Source organism: Rhinolophus sinicus, linkage group LG05 (genome assembly GCF_036562045.2).
Source record: "Rhinolophus sinicus isolate RSC01 linkage group LG05, ASM3656204v1, whole genome shotgun sequence".
Taxonomy (NCBI): domain Eukaryota; kingdom Metazoa; phylum Chordata; class Mammalia; order Chiroptera; family Rhinolophidae; genus Rhinolophus; species Rhinolophus sinicus.
Genome location: NC_133755.1, coordinates 13180959 through 13207054, shown reverse-complemented (window position 1 = coordinate 13207054; position 26096 = coordinate 13180959). Strand labels below are relative to the sequence as shown.

Below are 26096 nucleotides of genomic sequence, written 5' to 3'. Positions count from 1 at the left end.
TGTCTATAATAGGTAAATCTATAGAGACAGGAAGTACGTTTAATGGTTGCCTAGGATCGGGGTGAAATGGACACATGGGATGGTGATGGCTACTGGGTTTCTTTCAGATATGATGACAATCTTCTAAAGTTAAATTTTGTTGATGGCTACATAATTCTGTGATTAAAAACTGTGGAATTATACACTGTAATTAGATGAATTGGTATGTGAATTATATCTCAACAGAGCTGATTAAAAATTGTCAGTATAGTTTACCACATTAACAAATCTAACAAGAAAATCTGCGTGATCATATCCATTGGGGCCAAATATTTATTTTTGAACGAAAGTGGCTTTGAAAGATAAAGTTATTATCTTATTCCAGAATAGTCTCTCCTCTGGATACCACCACCCACATTTTCAAGATATTTGAAGGGACACTGCATTGTGTCCAAATGCAGGCTGAAAATCCTTGAGTATGGTCCTTAATTAACAACATGTCATCCCACTCCAGGAGACCCACTGTAGGACAATGCATACTCTTGGCATGACCCCAGCCTGCCATGGAAAAGGCCCATCCTTGTAATTCCTGCGCCCCTTTGGCCACTCTAGTCCAGAGGAACAATGGACACATGAACACTCTCAATGGGAAAAGATCAAAAGACAAAAAGATGCCAATATCCAGCCTAATTTTGTCATGAGTCAGGCTGGTCAGACCCTGTCCTGGAGTACTAAGCCACAGAAGAGAAACAGCTGTGTCAGATAATTAAACGTTCACTGTTAGGGCCTTGGGCTCTCCAAGTAGCCCCCAGTGAGTGTCTATTTTCCAGTTTTCAGCTCATCCCACTCAGATAACTATACAGGAAGTGAATATGTGTGTAGTTTAGTTCTAAAATGAGATCTGATACTGTCAGGCTTATGCCGCTTGACACGGACTCCTCAGAAGAACTTGAAATACACAGAAGACAGCAAAGAGCAAATATCAAGTGAGGTGAGATTTTGCATCATGTAAACCAAAAAAGAATGCATCTAAGGCAGTTATGCTTTTATCTTCTGGAAGAAATAATGTCTCATGAAGTTAAACAGCTTGTCTAAGTGGTTAGATAGAGATCTGTTAAGAATTATGAAAAGAAAAGTAAAGACTCAGTTTGAAAGACAGGGAAGAACTGGCTTTTGAAAGAAAAAAGTATAGGGAGGAATATCAATTTAGTAACTCAGTCAGTAGACAAAGCAGTGGACCAGAGTTAAAAAGCAGGGACCCCAGCTTGTGTCTGAGCATTGCCACATTTTTTACCTTCCTTCCATTCACTGGAGATGCAGATGAATAAATACATAGAGCTTTTATGAGAAAAGCTAAGTCTTTTGGAATGGTCCTGGAAGTCTAATTTACTTGGAGGACAAGCGTCATCTTCAAAACAAGATGCATCAACTGAACTCCAAATTCCTTCTAACTAGATTAGTGGCAGTCTGCCCGTCCCTCACGGTCTGTCTGCATGAGGTGTCCCTCTTCTGCATTCTGACAGCACCCTGGACATATGCTCAGTAGAACATTTAAATTGTTTTTGGAAGATTGTTATTGTTTATCAGCTTTTCCCACTAGACAGTAAACTTCTCAAGAACCCCGACGTTGTTGGCATTTGTAGGGTTTTCAGTTTTCAGGGAACTCTTATCAGAGCTTCGAAGGCAGGCATACTTTCCCATCTCTGGTGGGTTGTGTTTCATTTTCAGATGTTCCATAGGCCAATTGGCTCCTTCCCAAATTAGGTAATTCAAAGGTTAACTACATACCTGAACTCTGCAGCAAGACCTTGTGGTAAGACAGATTGTAATGTAATACTGAGTTCCACCAGTATTTGGGCTGCACTCCAAAATGAATGCCTTATACAAAATTGCTCACTAGACTGGGTGCAGTGTCATTACATTGGCTTCAATTCAAATGTTTTTTCTGATGGCACTGTCGCATGGACGTCAGACCCTTGAACTGCACTCCGCCAGTCGGGCCCCAGGTGAGCTTTATCTATTATGTCAGCCATGCTTATATGAGATGCTAAAGAAACAAATTGCTTAGTGACACCCATGAGGCCTAAAAGAATTCAAGCACTTTCTCTGTTGCCTGTCTTCGTGGGAGGGGTGGGGGTGAGGGCAGGGTACAACAGCCTTTGAAGATTCTGATTTATGTGCCAGATCACGTACCCAGATCCCAGATATGGAATCAGAAATTTTATTATGTTCTTTGCATATTCCAGATCATCAGACTTAATCTCAGATCTTGTCTTTTTATTATTTTTAAACCTCACTCCCTTTTTCTGAGTAGAACTTTTCAATTGCAATATATAATGGATTCTCTGGATAAGAAATGTGTTTTCACCAAATCTTTGGGTAATCATCTTTCCATTTGTGCCACTTAAGTAAAAGTGACAATAGACACAGTTTTGTTTCTCAGAATTGCCTGTGTCAGTGCTGACACTAATATCAGTTTGAAAAAAATAAAAGAGAGCAATAAAGTCCATGGGTGTCCCCGTGCAGCACCAGCCGGCTTGAGTTGGTCATTACCTCCAGAGCTATAAGAAGACCTTTTTGGAAATCCTCCTGCCTCTGCTGCTGAAGCTCCTGGGATTAGAAACCAGCAGACAGAAATGCACTGTTCTGTGTTTCCGGAACACACAGACATGGGACTTTGGAGTGAAGAAATCGTATTTGTCGAAACCTTTGCCCAGAGTTATAAATCTATGTGCTGCGTGGCAGGGATGTCTCTGACTCTGGAACAAAGAACAAAGAGCATATTAGTCACACCGAGGAAAACACCAAAGATGCAGAAACTATGGGAGTGTTCATAACGTCCCCTCTCCCGTCCCCTCCTGGAGGACCAACTGCCTTCTCTTCAACTCCTCAACTAGAGATTTCATGGAGCATTCCAGCTCCAAATCTGGGATTTTTATACAATAAAACTAGTATGAAAAATCATCTCTCAGGCCCTACAGATCCATTTTGAATGATGATGAGTTCAGACCTTTCATGGAGGCATAAACCTCCATGTGGCCAGCAACCTGGAGGTCACAGTGTTTCGCGTCATGGGAGAGGTGAGGGAGTGACTCCCATCCAACGTCACAAAGCCCCTCAGAGGCCCAACCGTCCCCACTACACGGAAGATTCTTTAAAACATTTATCTGATTCATAAATATAATAAATTTTCGTTGTAGAAAAATTTGTAATTATATAAAACTATTAAAAAAGAAAAAGTTTCACAATCCTTCCACAATACATTTAATCCAACCACAGTACATTTTGTTGACCACGTTCTTTGCGAGTAAAGATAAAACTAACATGGTAAACCTTGCAGAATAAAAAGCGAAAATGTGGCTTTCCTATTTTGATGTTTAAATCTTGAATGTTTGCAACTTATTACATAACACATCAAAGCACACTTAGACAGGGACCTTCCTTGCTCGAGATAGGTAGTATATTACGATAGGATATGAAAAACTGTGAAATCAAGCCAGCTTCATGAGACGGTGCACCGCACGACATTCTCTGTGAAGACCCTGGCAGTGAGAGAAAACCCTGTACTCTGAAGTGGCCAAATCCTGCTATCACCACCCACCCGGCACAGCACATAATCAGTGGAGGGATTCTAGGTGTGTGTGATATTACCCCTGAGTTGTTATGACAGACACAAAAATTCAGGCAATTACATTTGAGAGAAAGCAACCTAGAGTGGGTGAAAACAGAGTGATTGTGGTTTGTGCTGATCTTGCACTGATTAGGGCTGCTGATAGAAGCCTCCAGCTGCCCTGCAGAAGTAAAGAGGCAGCTCTTCGGAGGGTGGTTCTAACATTCCGTGAAGTTATCTGGGCTCAGAAGACAGTTCTGGTGAGAATAAGGATCAGCTAAGTGCTAAGCCAGGTCCTCTCGGCCTTTAAAAACCTCCATGTATGTATTGGGACGATGCCGGATTTGGATTCATTTTCAGTCGTTCTGTAAACTCTGCAGACCCTATGGGACATCTGAAGACAGGCCTATTTACAAACGATGGCTCCTTGAATCTGGGATTAATGGGTACGCCCTTGCCTTTTTTATCTTGCTTTCCATTGTGTTCTTCAATGTCCAACTTGAAAGGTTAGAGAAAAAGAATGGGCACCTCTTCTGGCTTCAGTTTTGTCATCTGCACGGTGACACTGTTGGTTTACAGGGATCATCACTGAGTTCCCTCCCCAGCTCTGCATTCTCTGCTCTGTGGTTCTAAAACTAAATGTCCAGCATTGGGCAGGAGCAGTGTGGTCACTACTCCGCCTGTTGGAAAAGCTGGGCTGCTTCCTGAAGAGATGTTTCAGTGACTGCCCCTCTGAAGCCAGTTCTTCTCCTGTCATTTACCGGGTAGGAGGTAAGGACCCCCGACAAGGGGACTTCAAAGGATGGCAAAGGAAAGAAAAGGATATAGGTGAGAGTCGTACGTTTGCTTTCTTTTTTCTCAATAATGCTCTTATTTTCCTTTTTGTTTGTTTTTTTGTTTTTAGTTTCAGATACACATGACTATTAACTTATTGCCACTTTTGTTTGCATAGCACATTTCCTTAATTTTTCAGCAAGCATTTTGTTATATGATTTCTAGAATAATTTTTCCTGAATGTCAATATTCTGCTGTAAAGGTCTTTAAATGGCTTGGAATGTGGGCTACTTTTCAAAAAGTTTTATTATTTAGCTTTCTAACAACTGTGAGGTAGGAACTTCTGATTATTCCTTGTGAGTAATGAGAAAACTAAGACACATGGACATGAAACACACAAAGGGAGCTGAATTAGTTTGCCTACAGGGTCAGTAAAAGGTGTATAATTACAGTTTTGCAGGGGGGGGAGGGACTGCCCAGCATGAGTGAGATCACAGGGGTGTCTGAACACCCCTCCACGATGGCTGCTCTAAGGCAGGTAGCTCATTGGGGGCAGCAGCTAGATAAATGCCCAGGTCATTTTATTTTCCCACTAGCTATCTTTCTCTTAGGCTTACTGTCTGAAACCAGCTACATTGTCCCTTCTTTATGCTCCAGCACCGAAAACTCATAAATTTGGACATTGAAATTGTCCCCTTTAATCTCAGGCCAGGTTTGCGATGCCTTCAAGTCTCCCTGGGGAGCAGAGTGAAACCAAATCAACAGCAGTACAGACAGCTAACTGCCCAAGATGTGGCTCAGGACCACATGTGAGCTGGGTCATCTCTGACCTGTCCCCTGAGGGTATAAAATGGAATTGATTCAAAGAATCTGCATTCTCCACAGATCAAGGAGAAAGGGGTCAAGAAAACAATATCCATCCCCAAACACCAAGGAACAACTCTCTTGACTAGTACAAATCCATTCGGTAGACCCTTTGTTACAGAATTAGAGAATTCAAAGAAACCGTGAAATCATTCAGTTTATTCTCTGCTTTCAAATAATTAACAGGGATTCACTGAATTACTTCCTACACCCCCAGACATGTACCGGGATGACATTCAACATATAGTATTTTCTCAGGACTTGAATTATCTCCAAGTATCCTTTGGTAATCTCTTCCAATGTCATACCAACATCAGAGGGCCAGTTAATATCTAACCTGAATCCTCCCTGTTCCTTATTTAAGCCATTTATATTGTCTCTGATACCTTAGGAGATATGGGAGAGCAGCAGGTCTCCTTTTCTGGAGTCTTTCCTCAGTGTGTAGACTTGCCTTTTGCTATGATTCAGAGTGAACAGAGCCTGCAGGGGACAGTCACAAAGAACATAGACTGTTTAATTCTCCAAATAATAAAAAGAATCAGGAGTAAAGTTATCTATTTGAATTTTCCACATATTAGCTCTGTGACCTTGGGAAAGTGATGTAACATCTCTAAACTTCCATTTGTTCTTTTGTAACATAAACATTATACTTAAACCAAAGATTATTATAAAGGTTAAAAGAGGTAATTATGCAAAAAAATTCACTGTGTACTACAATACAGATAAAGTAATATTCATTTGTTATGAGGATTAAGTCAGAAAAATAATGGTAAAATAACAAGTGTAGGGAGAATGTGGAGAAATTGGAACTCTTGAGCATTGCTGATGGGAATATAAAATGGTGCAGCCCTGTGGGAAACAGTATAACGGTTCCACAAAATTAGCATATGTTTCAACAATTCCACTACTGGTATATATGCAAAAGAATTGAGAGCAAGAATTCAAACAAACATTTGTACACCCATGTTCAGGTGCTGAGTATCCTGGATTGAAGGGACCAGAGAAGGTTGGCTTCATGGACATGCAGACCTAGACTGCGCATAGTTTTTCAAATAGACACAATCAAAACCTCAATTATTTTCGGGCCTAGGAGGCAGCTTCCCAGAAACTACCTCTCTTGTCCCCAGGTTGGAAAGCACCCATTGTCCTCTCACTCCAATCTGAACCCCAGGAATCCCAAGTGATATTGATTTATTGGCAGTTTATTTGTGTAACATCTTTATGCCAAGAGCTTCCCAGAAAGCTGGAGACAGACCGTCTGAAACACCTACTTGCAGCTGGGAACTGAGAGAAACCCAAAGGCTGGATACTGATGGACAAATTTTCTGGGGTAAACTGAAATAAGCAGCAGTATATCATTTAATGTCATCAGATGCTTAATAGTTTAACCCCAGTACAGAGGTACTACATTGTTGCTATTAGTATAATCTTTCCAGTGCACCAAAAAAGATGAAGGTCTGGTGTAGTGACGGCAGGAAGAGGTTATAGTGGTGGATTTTATAAAGGATGGTGGCATCCGGCTGAGTGATACAATACAAAGAGCACAGACTGTAGTGACACACAGAAGTGGATTCAAATCCCAGTTCTGTTACTTCCTACCTTGTGAATTTGAATAATTATTACACCTGACAATAGGTATAAATTGGGTCATATGTCAACAGCATTTAACCTAGATCAGTGTATGGCACAGAGTGCATAACAGTATTTATTAAATAGATTGTATTTATGAACCCCCCAAACAACCACCCTTTTGTGTTTTTGTTGTTAACTGAATGAAATAAAACCTTTGGCGAGATAAATTAAGGAAAAAAGAGGAGGCACACAAAAAATTAACAATGAGTAATTTTTACTCAAATAGATATACACATATGAAAGTTGAAAGAAAATTAGAATAGTATACAACTTTATACTAATCCACTTGAAAACCTAGATGAAATGGATATATTTCCTATAACACAAATGATTAAATCTGACTTAAGATGGACAAGAAAACCTAAATAAATCAGTTACTGTTTAAAAAGAAATAAAAAACACATTTCTCAGCTGTGCTATGGGGAAGTAAGAGAGCAACCTGGATACCTGCTCAGGCCAGTGTAACAGGACCTTGTGGGACACCCCTTGTGGGAAAGTAGAATTCGGGGGTGAGAAAGAGTCAGTTCTCTGTGCTCCAGCTACCCGACTCGTGTGAAAACTTGCCAGCCTTGTAGGATCTAGATGTTATTTATTTATTTATTTATTTATTTATTTATTTATTTATTTGGAGGGAGCTGATAGGTTTCTTTGCAGATGTATTTCTTTTCATCGTATTTCCATTCCTACTCAGAAACACTGTCCTCTTCTGTTTTGTGAGGAAATTATATAAGAAAATGAAAGGAGCCTACACTAGGAGTTAGAAGACAAATATATCCTCACTTCAACCAGCCACATACATATTCTAGGGGCCAGGCAATCACTTAGCCTTATAGGGCATAGAAGTCTCCACCTGCCAGATGGGAAGGGTACTGCTAGCCCATTGATTTTGCAGGTTTGTTTTGGTTTGTCTTTGAGGATTAAAAGAGAATGAACATCTGGTAATGAATAAAGGACATAGTGGGAGATGTTAGCATTAGTTTGAAGGCTACGTGTTGAGCAAAAATGGAAAAATGTGAAGACACATCAGTTATAATGTATTTGCAACACCTTTTTGTCGCCAGGTCAGGAGAGCTCAAATACCTGTTTCCACCATCCCAAATGTGCCCTGAGCACGTCCCCTTGTATTTAGGTCCTACCCAGAGTCAGTACACTAGTGTCACCAGCAATTTGTTCAATGTCTGCTCAATAAATAATTCTGAAAGAAAGGGAAAGGTTAGGGATAATCTTTAATCATAAGAAAAATACTATCATGGTCATTATTATCTGGAAAGGATATTCTCAGTATAGATGGATTTCCTCTGGAATGACAAAGTGAATAAAATGGTTGGTGTTAAAAAAAAGAGCTATACAGAAAGCAGCTATCTAGGGTAAACCCATTCAGAAGAGTCCAGGTGAGTTTAGAATTTGATGCATATTTTTGTAAAGCTTGGCAATAATTGGTTTTATTTCAGGATTTTAAATCTTTTTGAAAAAGAAATAATAAAGTAATTAAGACTGTAGAAAAGTTTAGTGATAAACTCTCAACATAAAACCAATGTACTGTATGAAAGGTCTTTGAAATAAAAGAGGATGGAAAGAAGCTGATTCTAATGAAATTTTATCTCTAGGGGTATATATAATCAAACTCCTCCAGCATAAGTGCTTTTTTATTATATTCTTGTCATATTCATTTGTTTGTATTCAGAGTACTGTATTCTAAAATTACATATATGGCTGAATAAACTTTTTGTGTCTGTACATTTTATATTTTAGTGGAATATTTGCATATAAATGTTTTCAGCAAATTATCAAATCAATGACAATTTACAGAACATGAAGAGCTGAATTAATAAATTTGCTTGAAGATGGGAAAAAAGCTTCATTGCTCCTGAGCTCTTAAATATTGAACTTTATGTTTTCTGAAGTGACATTAAAATGTATTTCTAATGTCAAAAATATATAAACATATGAAAGAATTAAAATGGGTTTATATCACGGGGTTAGAGAATATGAGACTTGGAAGATAACTTTAAGCCAAATGGGTATAGAATCTCGAAAACTTTAGCTTGCATGGGACCTTACAGATCATTTGGTGTTTAATTAATCTCTCAATCTTATTTTCAGAGAAATGAGGTCCCAAGAATCCCTCCAATTTTTATGAACCCTTCCCAGGTGCAGAAGCTATCATTTGAAATGAGAAATCTGGCCTATGGACAATGGGTAACCACTGGAGATTTTCACTGGAATTAAAAGGATGGCACAATCACAATATTTTGGGGAGAGGTCTTGTGGTGATTGAGGCTCAATCAGGCTGAGGAGATGTGTAAGGCCAGTTAAGAGATTATTCCATTGGATCTGAGTAACAAAAGCTAAGACAAAAGTGGTATCCAAGAAAATGGAGGGGAAAAGGACAGAAGTGGAAATATGGCTTAGAGTCTCTTGATTTATACTACAGTAGCCTTGCTTCTGCTACTAACTGTGTGGCTTAACTTCCCTTGTGTTTCATCATCTGAAAAATGGAGCTGAACTGCGTGATTTCCAAGAGCTCTGGTGTCTGCGACTGAAATGAACATCTGGAAGTAGAAGGTGAAGTGTAGAGATATAGTGCAGATCATATTCCTCTTCCTTTCCATAGATAGTTCAGCGGTAGATGTCTGATCCAAGCTAGTCCAATCTTATTCTCCCTCTTGGTAATCTGAGAAATACAGATTAGAAATTTTTAGTTGAGTTGTATTGATGGTAGAATGCTAAACAGGAAGGAAGTCTGTGGACTCTTGCTGTTGAGATCCCTATGTTCCTAAGGACTAATTGTTTAAATTTGCCCTGGAACTCATATAATACCCTATATTCTTCCATGAACTTCTTCTTTTAAAGTTAAATTATTGCTCATGCTTTCAAACAAAAAGATTTTGACTAAACAATGCTTAATACACTAGACAATACAAATGTTCTGGCTGTCTTTGAGTTATGTGTTCTATCAGAGAAATGTTGTCCACTGGCCACCACACACACACAGACACACACACACACACACTGGCAACCTTGTTGTTAAGAGTTCACACTCTAACCAACTGAGCCATCTGGCCGCCTCAGAAAGACACTCCTCAGAAAGTCTATAATTAGGTTACCAAACTTTTGACTCACTTGTCAGGAAAGCATATTTATCCAGAATAAGTGAAATTGTCAAGCAACTAATTATCTTTCTCGCTTAACATTCTGTATTTTTGAGGAAATATTTTTAGATTTTTATGTTCTGATTATCATTATAATCATTATTACTCAAAAAACTACTTTAGGGTCTAAAAGTGTTCTATATTTAAGGATAAGAAAAACAATGTCATTGTTGTCATTACTGAAGAATTTTCCCAAACGGAGAAAAACTACATAGTAGGAAGAACACAGTTTTTTTAATCAGAGAGACCAGGTTCAGCATCACACTTCCTGATTTCAAACTATATTACAAAGCTATAGTAATCAAAACGCTATGGCATAAACCTACACACACACATAGATCAACAGAAGAGACTAGAGAACCCAGAAATAAACCCATGAATACATGGTCAATTAATTTACAACAAAGGAGCCAAGAACATACAATAGGGAAAGGATAGTATCTTTAGTAAATGGCACAGAGAAAACAGGACAACCATATACAAAAGAATGAAACTGTATCCATACCTTATACACAAAAATCAACTCAAAATGAATTAAAGACTTAAATATAAGACCTGAAACTGTGGCGGCCAGATGGCTCATTTGGTTAGTGCGAGCTCTTAACAACAAGGTTGCCGGTTCAATTCCCACATGGTTTAGTGAGCTGTGCCCTCCACAACTAGATTGAGAAAACAACAACTTGACATCCTGGAAAAGCACACTGTTCCCCAACATTCCCCAATTTAAAAAGAAGAAGAAGAAGAAGAAGAAGAAGAAGAAGAAGAAGAAGAAGAAGAAGAAGAAGAAAGATCTGAAACCATAAAACTCCTAGAAGAATATATGGGGGTAAGCTCTTTGACATCAATCTTGGCAATGAACTTTTGGATTTGACACCAAAAGCAAAGGAAACAAAAACAAAAATAAACGTGGGAATATCTCAAACTAAAAATCTTCTGCACAGCAAAGGAAGCAATCAACAAAATCAAAAGGCAACGTATAGAATGAGAGGAAATATTTGCAAACCATGTATCTGGGAAGGGTTAATATCCAAAATGTATAAAACTCACAACTCAATAGCGAAAAAATATGTTTTAAAATGGGCAGAGGACCTGAACAGACATGTTACCAAAGAAAACATACAAATGGCCAATAGGCACATAAAAAGGTGCTCAACATCACTAATCATCAGGGAAATGCAAACAAAAACACAATGAAGTATCACTTCATTGTCAGAATTCTTATCGTCAAAATGACAAAAGATAAGTGTTGGTGAGGATGTGGGAAAAAAAGGAACCCTTGTGGACTGATGGTGGTAATGTTAATTGGCACAGCCTCTATAAAAACTCAGTATGGAGGTTCCCTAAAAATTTTAAAATAGCACTACCAAATGATCCAGCAGTTCTATTTCTGGGTATTTATCCAAAGAAAACAAAAACAGAATATCAAAAAGATATCTGCACTCCTATGTTCACTGCAGCACTGTTCACAATAGCAAAGATATAGAAACAACATAAATGTCTGTCAATGGATGAATGGACCAAGAAGTTTTGATATATATAAAATGTATAATGGAATATTATTCAGCCATGAGAAAAAAGGAAATCCTTCCATTTGCGACAACATAGCTGGAACTTGAGGGTATAATGCTAAATGACATAATGTAGACAGAGAAAAACAAGTACCATATAGTATTACTTACATGTGGAATCTAAAAAATAGGGAGAGTCAAACTCATAGGAACAGAGCGTAGAAAAGTGGTACCCTGGGACTAGAAGGAGGGGTAACAGGGGGATGTAGTTGGTAAAAGCATACAGACTTTCAACTATAAGATGAAGAAGGTCTAAGGATCTAATGTATAACATGGGGACTATAGTTAATAACTTTCTTGTATAATTGAAATTTGCTAAGATAGAATTTAAATATTCTCACCAAATATACATATACTTGTAGATAGAGACAGAGATAGAGATATATGTTAACTAGATGGGCATTGTTTCACAATGTATATGTATATCAAGTCATCATGATATACAATTTTATTTGTCAATTATAACTCAATAAAGCTGAGAGAGAGAGAGAGAGAGAGAGAGAGAGATCAAATTTAAATACGTGCTTGGCCACTTCCCAGCTGTGCAACCTTGATATTTCACCAGTCTTATTGGAGTCTATCCATCCAGGACAGCTTTCAGCACTATGATATTATCCCATTGCCTCAGGCTGAAGCTACGACTTTCCTCATTTGGGAAAACAATAGGGAAAATATGATACAGGGCATCCCAGCTTCATCGTTAGTGCATATTTCTTCTGTTGTATTTCTATTCATTCTGTGAATAGAAGCCCCTAATTTTGTGGCACCCTGAGTACCCTAAGTTCCTCACCTCGCTGGCGGACTTCAGCCAAAATGTACAGTGTATTAGGGACACATCATTCAGTTTCAAACCAACCTCAGCTCCCTTAATCTCACCTCTAAGTTCAGGACCCCCTACCCAGAACAATGTGAGCAATAAAACAGGGTAGCACTCTATCCCTCCCTCCAGCTCTCTTGTAAATGTTGTTCTTGATGCTTTCTCTTTCCAAGTCACCAGTACCTGTGTGTGCCTTCCTGTTTTCCCAAGAATCGTCATGGGTTTTGTGTTACTTTCTGTGGATCACTCTAAGATCCTTCAATCCCCTTCTTCCCTCTGTCCATCTCCATGTTTAGATTTGGGGAAGAAAATATTTATAATTTTAGAGATGAGGAAACTAACAAATAAAGATGCTTTAGTGACTAGCCCAAGGTCACACTCATAGTAAATGGTAGAGACAAGATTTGATTTCAGGCAAGCTGATTCCAGAGCCTTTGATTGTAGTGCTTTGCTGTGGGGAAGTTCAACCATTTAAAGTTAGTGGGTGAATAGAGAAATAGATCGATGAAATAGAATGAATAGTCTGGAAAGAGACCAGTACATATGAAGATTTTGTATACAATAAGAGCAGCTTTCAAATCAATAAGAGCAGCTTTCAAATCAATAACGATGTTAGCAAGAAAATATTAAAGTTGAAACTTTCCCTATGCTTTATGCTAAAATACATTACAGAAAGTTCCAAGAATTAAGTGTCCAAAAATAGTTGAAATCATATAGGCAGTAGAAGAAAACATGGAAGGATTTTCAGTAGGGAAGACTAAGAAAGAGACAAAATTGATATTCCTTATGAACCATCAATTCTACTTCTGAGAATATATCCTACCAATTGATTCACATGTTGCCACAAAGATAAGTGTACCGGCTGTTTATGGCAGCATCATTGATTTTGCTTGTTTGTTTTAATAGCAAAGAACTTGGAGGTTGGTTCAATAAATATGATACATATAAGAAGCACATGTATGTAACCATTAAAAACTATTATAGATGTAAATATGCTAATATAGAAGTATCAAAGCCAATATTTTACCCAGTTTCAGAAGCTGTCCCCATTTTCAAAGATTACCCCCCCCCCAAAAAAAAAAAGCAAGGTCTTGATCTTTCAAGACCTTACAGTAAGACAGACTTATCAGGATTTTAAAAAGGGTTGGGAGGTTACTTGTCAAGGTTGGTAAGTGTATGCGAATTATTAGTGAGAATATATTGTTTGCAGCTTTTTTGGAGTGGAAGGAAGTTTGATAATATCTTCTATCACTTACTGTGTGATGCTGAGCTTTATTCTCCTCCCTGGCAATACTAATACCTATCTCCTAGTTTCGTTTCAAAAATTAAATGTGACACAGTACCTAGCACATAGTTGCTACTTAAAAACATTACCTCCTGTTAATCAGCTCAGGCTGCCGGAACAAAATACCATAGACCAGATGACTTAAAGAGAAGTTTATTTCTCACAGTGCTGGAGGCTAGGAAGTCCAAGATCGAGATGGCAGCAAGGTGGTTTCATTCTAAGGCCTCTTCTCTTGGCGTGAAGGTAGCTTACCTCTCACTGCATATTCACATACCTCTTCTCTATACACCCAGAGAGAGAGGGCCGCATGCACGCACACACGCAAGGGAGCTCTTTGGTAACTCTTCTTATGCGAGGCCCTACCCTCATGATCTCATCTAAACCTAATCACCTCTCAAAGCCCCTCCTCCAAATACCATCACACTGGGGATTGGGGCTTCAATATGTGAATTTGGAGGGGACACAAACAGCCAGCCTGTGGCACTGCCACATGCATAAGCACAGTTTTAAGGAAGGAAAAGGTACTTGTTCAGAATGGTTTCTATTGAAACAGGTATTAAGAAATCTATTCCAGGATTTCATGTTTAAGCTAGGATTTCATTTTTAAGCTGGAGAATATATTCCAGGATTTTCTTTGTAAGCCCTGAGCAGGAACAGGAGCATCCTACCACGCATAGCAGGTTTACTACCCCTCTCAGAGTTACGGAAATCAATCATTGCCTCACTTATCCATTCCAGAGACAATCGAGAGTTCAGGAGGGAGTGGGAGTGATGGGGGAACAAAGACAAGTGGGCTTTGGCCAGAGGATAGTTCCTGTAACGCTTAACTAAAATTTGTCTTCTGCTTTCTTGGCCAAGAATCCAGGAGGTAGAAACACACCAGGGATCTTTTACACATGGCCCTTCTTTCTGGTCTACCTTAGTAATAATGAGATTTTTCTATTACAATGACTTACTTTAATTCCCAAATCTAACTTTGAATCCTATTATGCTAAGCAAAAGAAGTCAGACACCAAAGAGTACTCACTGTGTTTCCACTAATATGAAGTTCTAAAACAGGCAAAACCAATCTATGATGACAGAAGTCAGAAAAGTAGTTGCCTAAAGTAAGGCAGGAATTGAGTGGAAAGGGTCAAGAGGAAACTTTCTGGAGTAATAGAAATATTCTTTAGCTTGACAGAGGTGAAAGATTATGCATTTTTTTGAAACTCACCAAACTGCGCATTGAAGATCTCTTCATTTCACTGTAAATAGCATTTCAGTTATAAAAAAAAAAAAAAGTGAATGTACACATTCATATCAAATTACACACAATTATGAAAAATATGTATACTTTTCCTTGGAAAGCTCTGATAGAAATCTAGATTTACGTCTGTATATATATAGTCTTCAGTAGCAAGCAGGAAATAAGTCCAGAGCATCCTCCATAACAAAGCCCCACTCTTCAGGAAAAAGACGACCAGAGCCTTATACCACCTGGGAGACTTACCTTGCCCTCCTCCAGCCTCCTCTGCCTTTCCTGTCTTACCTAAGTGGGGATGGATCTAAGAACCACTTGGGAAAGTCACATCCCAGGGACCCAGGCATGCTAAACCACTAGGATTTAACCATAAAATTATAGAACACTTACCCTCCCCAACACCACACCAACAGGGGTCTAATATAACAGTGGATTACAGCAGAAAGAGCTACAAAACACAGACTCTGAAGAAGAGTTCTTAGGAAATCCCAAAGACAACAGAGGCGACAAAACAAAGACACTATAGAAATCTGAAGCCTCTGGCACCTACAACTACAGCAGACATTAAACATAGCCCAACTCACAGCAGACCTGCATAGCTTCATTTATTTTAGTCATTCATAAATTTACTAATCTTATCATAAGCTCCTTTACTGGACTTCTGATTGGTTACATAGAGAAAGATGCCTAACCTCGCCAATACTTTTCACAGTATATAAATGATTATATTATTGTATCATTTTGTTTCTGCCTGTCTTACTGCTCCGGTTTCAACTGAAATCCTTTAAGAACAAGGCCTGTGTTTTACTTTTCTGTTCCTTCATGGATAGACTAACTCAGTGCCAGGTGAGTGAATGAATGAAGGAAAGAATGAATGTGTGAACCAGTTTCAAACTGTCTTCGGAGGGACAAAGGCTCTGGTTGTCATTATTGCCCTGATGGGACTTTCTTGGTCCTGGACATCCTTCCCAGGGAAGAAGTGTGGCACCGTGGAGAATGGTCTAGAACCAGGAAGTCTGGTTTTGAATCTCCCATCAAATAGCTGTGTGGCCTTAGAAAGCTCAGCTCTCTGGCCTTTTTGCATATCTGTAAAATAAACATTCCTTTCAGTTCTATCATTCCAGGATTCTTGAAACCACTGGTACTTATTAAAATGAAGGGAATAAAAACTACCAAAACAAACTTCGAATTTAGCAAATGAATATTTCTTTTCTTATATCCTGTTGATGCCTCGGACTTACTGAATGCCTGCTACATTCAAGCACTGCTTTCAATGCATCACCTGTAGTGACGGATTCATTTCTATAAGATAAAACTATTTTATTTCACTTGCCCAGGTAAGGCATAGAAAACCTACGTAATTTGCATAGCTGGTGGTAGAACCAATGTCAGATCCAGGCAGTCTGGCTACCGTAGCTGTGCTCTTGATCTTAATGTTTGTCTCGTGCACAAAGGTAGCACCAGCCTTCTCTGTCCTCAGAACCACTGGCCTCATCTGTGGCCACACACTTCATTTGAAATATTAAACTCTTGTCTCAATACAAATGATGCAGACGGATGTTGTGAGAGAACACAATTTCCAGGAGAGCACAAAGAGCTATTTGCTATGACTTCATTTGGGGCAAGGGCCTTTGTTTCACTTGATATTACAGGTCCTGGATTGGGAAATCAGCGTGTGGAGAGGTTTTTGACCTGACTTTTGGACAGACTGCTATTCTTTTCCCCAAACCTTATCAAACATGGGATTGAAAGGTGAGTCTTGTCATTGCGACATGACCTATTTTCCTCCTACTGAGAGGGTTCTGTTTGATTTAATATTAAGGGAACATTCCTGTATTAGTTCTTCCACATAAACTGGACGGAGGAAGCCTCCATGACACTGCTTCCTCCCCTTGCTTACCTCAGCTCAAAGATATATCAGCTACAAGAAACATACTGAGATAGTTAAACACCTTTTAAAACTGGTTCCAGAGAAATTTGTAAACAGGAAACTTTCTATCATATGAAACATGTACTTTGAGTCCTACAAAGTATACAGAGTAACAGGTATGATAAAGATAATTCTAGAACTAACAAAGATAGTGATCAACATTCAGCGTTGCTGGCCTTCTTCCTACTCTTCCAGCCGCATGTTTCCCTCTCATTCTTTTTTCTCATTCTTACCTTCCCTTTTCTCCCTTCAACTCCTCTCTCCATCTGTCCTCTTTTCCAAGTGCCAACAGGACTGTGTTATTGTCACCTGTCCCCCTCCTAAGTAATCTAGGAAAAGAGCCTTGTATGAGCACATATTAAAAAATACATGCACGTATATATACAAAATACATGTGTATAGCATATAGTCACAGTTTGATTTTTTTCATCCATATACTATTCATTCATTCATTCATTCAACAATTATTCAGTGCCTGTTCAGTCTTAATTATCCTCACTTTACCTCCCCATATACACATGTATATGTAGGACAGATGTATTTTGTGTTTCCCCAAGTACATTGGATTTAACTAGAAAGGCCCAAGATAGCAGAGTTTGGGGCATATTCTTCATTGCTTACCACTGATCCCAGATTCAGAGTCTGGCAGAAGCCAGACCTACACATTATAGCCTTAGGAAAACCAGCCATTTGGGAAAACAAGCAGAAACAAAAACCTTCCTCTTTGGTGCTTTTATTGGCCTTTCTAGAATGCTCTCCTTGAGCTCTGGGAAAACCTGAAGCACGTAGGCACAAGTGTCCCTCTCGCAGTACCTATTTGTCCACTAAAGAAGCCCAACAATCTTGGGAAACTTTTCTCGTGCTAACCTATCAAATAATGGCTCGCAGAGTATCATAGGTACGGTATCATATGTGAAGTTTAATCATACTTCATAAAAGACATGATTATAAAGTATTATGCAAGCTTTGAGCACAAAGATGTCCCAAAGCACAATGTCAACACCAGGACGTGGTTTTCGACCAAGCTGATGACTCCATTCTACTGATCAGGGGTTCATTGAGCACAGCCTAGGCACCCAGTATGGTTAGGTGCATTCCTGGTCCTTTCAGCGTTTATAACCAAGTTGGGGAAGCTAGACAGATACAAGTAAGATGATGGATGCAGCATGATAAAGTGGAAATGGCCCCTGATTTGGAATCTTAAGGTTGGTTATGGTTCTCAATGTCACTACCTGTTAACTGTGAAACTCAGCTCAGAACTATTGTCAGGATTTGTTTGGGATGTTATGTAAATTATGTATGAATAGAAAATATTTTTCTGGTTTTTAAAGAAGAATTCAAAACAGAGTAAAATTTCTTGTCAGGTTCAACATACTTCAACAAGGTAAGCCAGTATTTTGCAAACAAATTGTCACCCACTGGTGGATCATGAAATCAATTAATGGGTGTTTTGGCCAGCATTATTTTTTTGTAATGAAATGGAACGGAATAGGAAATATCAGAGTATATCACATGTAGTATGTGTAACTTTTGTTTCAGGTAACTTTCATTTCTATGATATATATTTGTGTCTCCTGTATTGTGATGGGAAAAATATTTCTTAGTATGAGTCACTTTCCAAAAGTTTGGATAGCCTGGATTTTCTCTCTCTTGGATCATCTCCCCTCAGCCCTGGCCCCGGCAAGTTGCTGTACACAGTTACTATAGGCCAGGAAAGGGCAAGAGCTGGGCGGTAGAACAATCCATAATCTGACACCTGCCACATTTGTGTGTTGTTGTTTTTTTAATGTGCAAGCAGAGTTTATTAGTGATACATTCTCAGGGAGAGAATGGGCCTAGCCAAGGTGGGGCAGAGGGGAAGAAGAAAAGAAGGGGAATGGGGAAAGAGAGAGAGAGAGAAAGAGAGAGAGAGAGAGAGAGAGAGAGAGAGAGAGAGAGAGAGAGAGAAAGAAAGGGGGAAAAGAAAGGGTGGAGAGAAAGGGGGAGAGAGCTTGAGTGGCAGAGAGCGCCCCATTTGTGTTCTTAGTATACCGTGCTTGAAGGGAACCTTTGCTCCCAGGGCATTCTCACAGAGACTTGACCTCTGCACTGATGAGCTATCAGTGACACATCCTGCCTGCATGACTTGGAGTGACTCCACTACTAAGGCACTGTTAAAGCAAGGGTGGGGGTCTCTGGGACAAAGCTGAAGGCTCTGGATCAGAGCTAAAGTTGTGTCACAGGTCACAAGTACTTTAGGACGTCTACCCTAAACATCCCTCAAAGCATGGAGCCCATAACTTAGGGACCTCCTCTGTCCCACCCTCTGTCACGCGCACGCGCGCGCGCACACACACACACACACACACACACACACAGCAATAATCTTATGTTCACCCTGAGGAAGACCTAATTCTAACGCAGGAGCATGGACTAAATTTGAAGCCATTTACTGTATTCTTTCCACAGCACAAATTCCCTGTCAAGACAATTGGTTCTGCACCTGTGACTCAGGGTACTGAATCTCTGGCTCACTCCAGAGATTTCTCAGTGCACAGGAACAGTTATCTGCACTATTTATTGAAGGGCAATTATATTCCAATATCATGGGCAAAAGACCCCAAAACGGGGTCAACTCAGTAGCAGTGACTTCACTCATGACTTGCCCAGTGTGGTCAGGTGGGGGTTGCCCTTGATTGCCACCCACACCCAGCACTCACAATGCTGCCCAGCCTTCTCAGTCTTCTGGAATCCTTCTCTCCCAAATGCATAGATAAGAGGCAGCAGTGGGAGGACACTAGTCCCCTGGAGACGGCAGACACTAGAGCATTGAGTAGCTAGGCTTCCTGCCGGAGCTCTGGAGCTCCCGGTGGCTCCAGAGCCATTACCACCCACCCCTGGTAAATTATTTATTCCCACAGGATCTAAAACCTTACTCCAGGCCAGTCACTGAGCTAGGAAGTTTAGAGATACAGAGATGAATGGAGTATGAACCCGATCCTCTAAGAAGCCCCTTAACTAAAGATTTGGTGGGGTCCATGGATGGGTTTCAGGGGCTTCATGACCTCTTGAAGTTCTGTGCAAAATTTGCTGGACATTTGTAGATTTTTGTAGTAAGAGGATATTAGCTCTTACTAGATCATCAAAGGGCAGGACTCTGTGGTCCCAAAATTTTAAGAATGATTAGTTTTCTCAACTGTAATTTGTATGCCTTCTCATATTAGGAAGAGTAGCCCTATAACCCTGGATAAAAGCGGGTGTGAGGAAGCTGAATTCTATCTGGTTTACTGCCCAACATTTACTTAATAAGTGGTCAGCAGATTCTAGTGGTATCAGTGCCTCCATGGAAATGTGTACCCCTGTGGAAGATCAATTTGAAGAGCCGTAACCAAATCTAATTGCTGATACTCATTTCCTGAAAATACAGTGTCTTATGTCATTAAATTCTATAACATTGGTGCAAGTTTCAAGTTTCTATCCTACTGTCTGTAGCTGCACGTTCAAAAATAAGTAAATTGAAGGTAGTCAGTTTGTTGTGCAATGCAGCCAATCCCCGTTTCTGTAATCAGTGTGAAGAGGGTAAATTGCCCCATCGTGAGTTCTGTCACTGTGATTGCTGTAATCAAAAATATGGAGAGAAAGGACCACGTTGGTGATAGGTCGGCCGGTAAACGAACGCGTATGGTCAGGCAAGTTAAGAAAGTTTTTATTGTAAGAGACAAAAGTTTATCAGGCTGAGCAAAAGATGGCTACAGCCCGGGCTGCACATCTAAAGGAGACTTGCAGTCCCGAAGGAGGGGGTGAGGAGGGTTTTATAGGGGCTGTGCTGGCAGGGTAGCATCGTTTGAACAGAAAATGTTGACTGTCTGCAAACCAGTAGCTGTTTTGTGGCGTTTTCTATTGTTGCAAGTTTGGCTCCATCAGCAGATGCAGGCCAACAGACATTTTGTTGTTTTCTTGCAGACATGGCTCTGTCTGTAAGTCAAGGTCTCTGAGACCTAACATTCAGAGACCTAACATTAAGTCAAGGTCTCAAACATTCAGAGACCTAACAGTTGGCTGTACCATATCCAGCTGGGCCATGATGCTTCTTTTTGAGTTGGCTTAATGCAATTCAGAGTCCCATTTGGCTAGTTGTTATTCAATCGCATTGTGTATATAGAATCTGGTGTTTAAAAATTTGAATCTATTGTCTGTGTCTATGAGTAGATTCAAATTTTTAAACACCAGATTCTATATACACAATGCTATCGAATAACAACTTACAGACAGAGCCATGTCTGCAAGAAAACAACAAAATGTCTGTTAGTGGTTACCAGAGGGTAAGGGGGGTGGGGGGTGGGAGATGAGGGTAAGGGGGATCAAATATATGGTGATGGAAGGAGAACTGACTCCGGGTGGTGAACTCACAATGGGATTTATAGATGATGTAATACAGAATTGTACACCTGAAATCTATGTAATTTTACTAACAATTGTCACTGCAATAAATTTAAAAAATAAATTTAAAAAAATTTGAATCTAAGCAAATCTAAAATTTATTCTTTGGAATTGGATTATTTCGCTTCACTTTTGTTGTGGGAGAGGCATTTTTTTTCTTTGTTACCGAAGATTTTGTTACCAAAAAGTTTACCTGCAGAAATTGTCCTCTAAATTACTAACTTTTACGCAATTATGTCATCTAAATTCAGGTGTTTTTATCAAATGATTAACTGTGGCCTAATTTCACAGCTTGTAGCTTTCCTAAGTTTAAAGAAGATTAATTCCATACCTAAATTGAGATTGCTTCTTTCTTTTTGTATGAAAATACCTAATTATTTAGAATAATAAGCTTCTTACAGATACTTAATACTAGCAAAATTAATTCATTCACTTTTAAAAGCAGTGGTCTGACAACAAGTGAAAACTTCAGGCTGCAGAAAATTTAAGTTATCTTTTATTCATTCCTTCCAATATTCTAAATCAATATTCTTTATCATAACTGGGTAATTAGTGATGAAATAATAAAAGGCAGGGAAAGTTAACAGTTAACTATTCCATGTGACTTTAGTTATATAGTATTGTTTTGGAGAGTTGTGTAAAAGTTGTATAAAATAAGCTCTGGTTGGCTGTTAAAATAATAATAAAAAAATAATAATATCAGGCAACTTTATGACCAGTGAAAATGTAACATGACAATTTAAAAATATCCATTTAGTTTATGATGCTGCATTTCAAATATACATTTAGATGATAATGGGAAAGATGATTAAGTTGGCCCAGTGACATTTTTCAGTTAGCTGAGAGATGAGAAATATATTCTTTCCTTCATGGCTTTAAGTTTTATTGGTATTAATTGATAGTTGCTTTGCTGAAGAAGTGAACCAGTGGTTCATATACCAGAACATTTATACTTCCAATTCTATTTCATTTTTCTAAATCCCAAAGAATTTTACCAAAGTGAAAATTATATCTCATTACTGAGTCATAACAAAAACATTAAAAAGTAGACTCTGTGCTTTTGCTCAGAGCAAAACAATGTATTATAAAGTGTAAAGCCAGAAGGAATTTCTTGTGACACAAAAGGATATTCTCCAGGTTGTCTGACCAGACAGAGCACAGAAATTGCTAAAAACCATCTATTGCACCAACATAATATGGATTTTTCCTTCTTTATTCACAAATATTTTGAGATGTGTGAATGAAGTGTATGTGTGTGTGTGTGTGTTAAAAGAACTTTTGAAAAGTGAACTGCAAAGCTTCTGCAATAAAAGTTGTGTTTAACCTTTTTTTAAAAAAAAACTACTCTCATAAAATACCAATCCAAATACAACTGTGTTCAAATCCAAAATACCTGTTCAAATCTAACTGGGCATCCAGGAAGCATTCCTAGTAACATTGTGCTTTAATTCAAAAGATGATTTTTCCATAGAATGATGGAAACTGCCTTGGAAGAAAAATAGTCTTATTCGTCGCATCTCATAGGCAACTGAGATTTGGGAAGGGAGCAAGTTGTGACTGATACTTGAGAACTAGTAAATTATGAATCTCCACCAATCAAGGCATGTGATTAAATATTTGCCACCAAATGTGATGAAGATAATTCCTTCCCACACTCAATATACAGAAGATGGAAAAGCTTTGTTCAACAAATTCATTCATTCATTCATTCATTCAACAAATATGTCATATTTGAGATGTTTGTGGAACATCTAAGTACAGGTGTTTTGGTGTACCTGGCATTAAGATGACGAACTTGAAAAGACATGGCCTCTGCCCATAAAATACTCAGAGAAATGAAGAGAGGGGCAGCCAAATGGACAATTACACTACAATCACATATTACTATAATGGAAATACACACAAAACTCACACAGAGCATTAGGAGCAGCAATTCAGTCTGCTGGTGATATAAAGGAAGACTACAAAGAGGATTTTAAGTTTGTCAAACTAATGGGAAAGAGGTATTTCAGGCAGAGAAAAAGTCATTTTCAAGGACTCTGAGTCATGAGAAAGCTTAAAATACCCAGGGAACCACACACTTATTTGTGTGGCCATAGCTAGGATGTAAGTAGGCTATTGCAAAAATACAGGGGAGACATGTCCAGATCAGTAGCAGCACAGAAGGGGTAGAAAAATAGGTGGAGAGATTCAGAAAGTTGACTTGACTAGGTTTTGTGATTGACAGGATGCAGGAATAGAAGGGGGAGCACCAGGAAATATTTACTCTAGCATTTTTGCCACAGAAAGGACAGGGTTTGATGCAATGTTTGTTGTCTCCAGTGGAATTGCAATTGGCAGATAGCACCTCACCTTTACTTCACTCCCAGGATAGCTGGCACATGATGGTAAGGTGATGTCACTCTACTCCCCTTTGATTGTCAGGTTCAACTTTTGAACTGTTTACCTAATAATGAGGATAGAATAAGCCTTTGAACCCTGTATATCAGGAGCAAAGAAAAAACAAAGCAGGAACCCAGAATTTTCTTCTACTTACTGTTCTGTTTTCTGATTTTTTAAGGAGGGCAAGTATAGCATCATATACGTTTGTCCTATGTAGCTAGCACAGTGTTGAGTACTCAGTGGGGTCCAGGAAAGAACTACTGACAACATGAATGATAGTCATTAGAAAAACTAGCTTGCAGCACACAAATACAAGATAATCTTGCATTTTGCAACTGGCTTTTCAGAGAAGCTTCATATTCAAACCAGAAACAGAGGCTGGGAGAACAAGCTGCAGTGGGTCCAGCCAGAGAAATGAGTAAATAGAAACTTTAGTCCTCCCCTCCCCCACCCGTCACTCCAGGAGTTAATCATTCCTCAACCCCTAGGAAGTTTATCATGTGACAACTACAGAAGTTATTTGGGTGAATTAAATTCTCAACTGAAGTTTAAAATGATGTATATATAAAATTTTTCCAGTACTTGGGGAGGAGAAGATAGCAAAAATTAGCAAATGTTTCATCTAGCTGGTCATCTCTCTAGTGTCTTTAAGATACACTATTAGTGACAGATGAAAGAAACAAATGTGCACCTGGACATTTGCTGTTAACTAATGTGTATGTGCACACACGTGTGTGTGTATGTCTATGTATGTGTGTGTTTAAATCAGAGAAAAATAATGGCACATGTTGCTTCTTGCATCTGAGTGGCCACCATAGAGAGTATTTAGCCTTGATAGGTAAGCTTCACGTCTGTATTTATTTGTCTTGGACATTTCTGAAATCATAACTACTCCAGTCTTTCCAAGGTATGCTGCCTAGCTTGCCTGCTTCCTCTCTGAGATGTAATTTGCTGCAAACTACAAGCTGCTTGGAAACATTTTCATTTGAAAAACGCATTCTGGATATTTACATATAGTGCTAATAGGCCAAAGGCTAGATGGGAGAGTGTGAAAGGGAAGGCCTTGGAAGAAGCAAGCCCATACAAATACCAGAAGAATTTCCTGGACCTTTTGCTGTCTCTGGGAAAGTTTGTTTCACTTTGCAGTCTCATTGGAGCTCAAAGGAACTTCATCAGCTGTAACTGGGCAGAGGGGTCCACCTCTTCATTTATTTATTCAATGAAAATTTGTTGACTATTTAATATGTGCCAGGTACTCTGTGTAAATGGCTAATAGGCCCACGAGCTTTTTCTACCATTCACGCCTTCTTACATCAAAAAAGAGCCTATGAGATATACACTTCTGGGTTCTTGATTACCATGGGCTGTCTTGGAGTAACCAGTCTCTACTCCTTGTCTCCCTAAACATGAGTAAATTCTGAGCAAGGTTTGCCCTCCCCCCTCCGGCTTCCAGACCACACCATCCCCATCTTACTCATCACCACTTTCCAAAAAGTATTTTTCTTTGTTTTATACTGGGTAACATTTAAACTTGATACAAAAAATATTGTGTGTGTGTGTGTGTGTGTGTGTGTGTGTGTATTTCCTATTGGTTCAGTTCTAATTAAAAGGATATATACATATATAAGCATACATTTGTATGTTATAGCATGCATTGTATATGTCTACATAGTTTTACACAGATGATAACACTCTATAACCTTTATTTTCTTCTGCTTTTCACATAACAGTCTATCTTAGAGACTGTTCTATATTGGTACACATATAGAACTGCATAGTTTTCCACTGTATGTCTGTTTACTAATTGATTGAATTCATCTCCTGTGGATGGACGTTTAATATTCAATTAAAATTTCCAAACTTTGTTATTATAGATGATACTGTGTGACTATCTTTGCATGCCACACATGTCATTTTATATGTGTAGATACATTACATATATCTACAGATACATATTGTATCTATGATAAGCGCTTACAGGTAGAATTTCTGGACCTCAAGGCATATACATATTGCATTTTGCTTGGTCTTGCCATATTGTCCTCCACTGAAGTTAAACAGATTTACAGCTCCCCATAAATAACAGCACAATGTGTTTTCAAAATTGTTTTATCTTTGCTAGTCTGACAAGTGAAAATATGAATCTCAATGTAAATCTGATTATAGTGTTCTTATTATAAGAAAGAATAGGACATCTTATACACGTTTAAGAATAATGACCTTTACTGTGAACTATCTGTTTATATGTTTTGCTTGGTTTCCATTGGTGTGGGAACAATAGCCCTTTGTAGTAGTCACTACTGTGTGCCTAGAAGGTAGCCCCAAAATATATAAATGCTTTAATATTAGACTAGAAGTTAATAACTGTCCCATGGACAAATTATCATCAGAATTTCCAAGTTGGGACCCTCATGAGGCAGATGGGATGCAAGGACTATTACGTG

General features: G+C 38.9%; 1 long non-coding RNA gene across 6 annotated transcripts in view; it reads right to left on the bottom strand.

Moving 5' to 3' along the window:
* The window catches only part of LOC109461063 (uncharacterized), an 89942-nt gene that overhangs the window by 43388 nt on the left and 20458 nt on the right, over window positions 1–26096 (bottom strand). For 3 of the 6 annotated variants that reach the window (XR_012496267.1, XR_012496268.1, XR_012496266.1), the window contains exons 3-5: window positions 7940–9533; window positions 5614–5707; window positions 2533–2738 (exon numbers count right to left, since the gene is read on the bottom strand). This is a non-coding gene — a long non-coding RNA (uncharacterized LOC109461063). Of the gene's footprint in view, window positions 1–1369; window positions 2739–5613; window positions 5708–7939; window positions 9534–14894; window positions 14926–17084; window positions 17181–19550; window positions 19672–26096 lie in introns of those variants that run through there. The other 3 variants (XR_012496270.1, XR_012496269.1, XR_002139623.2) reach the window with 3 other exon arrangements.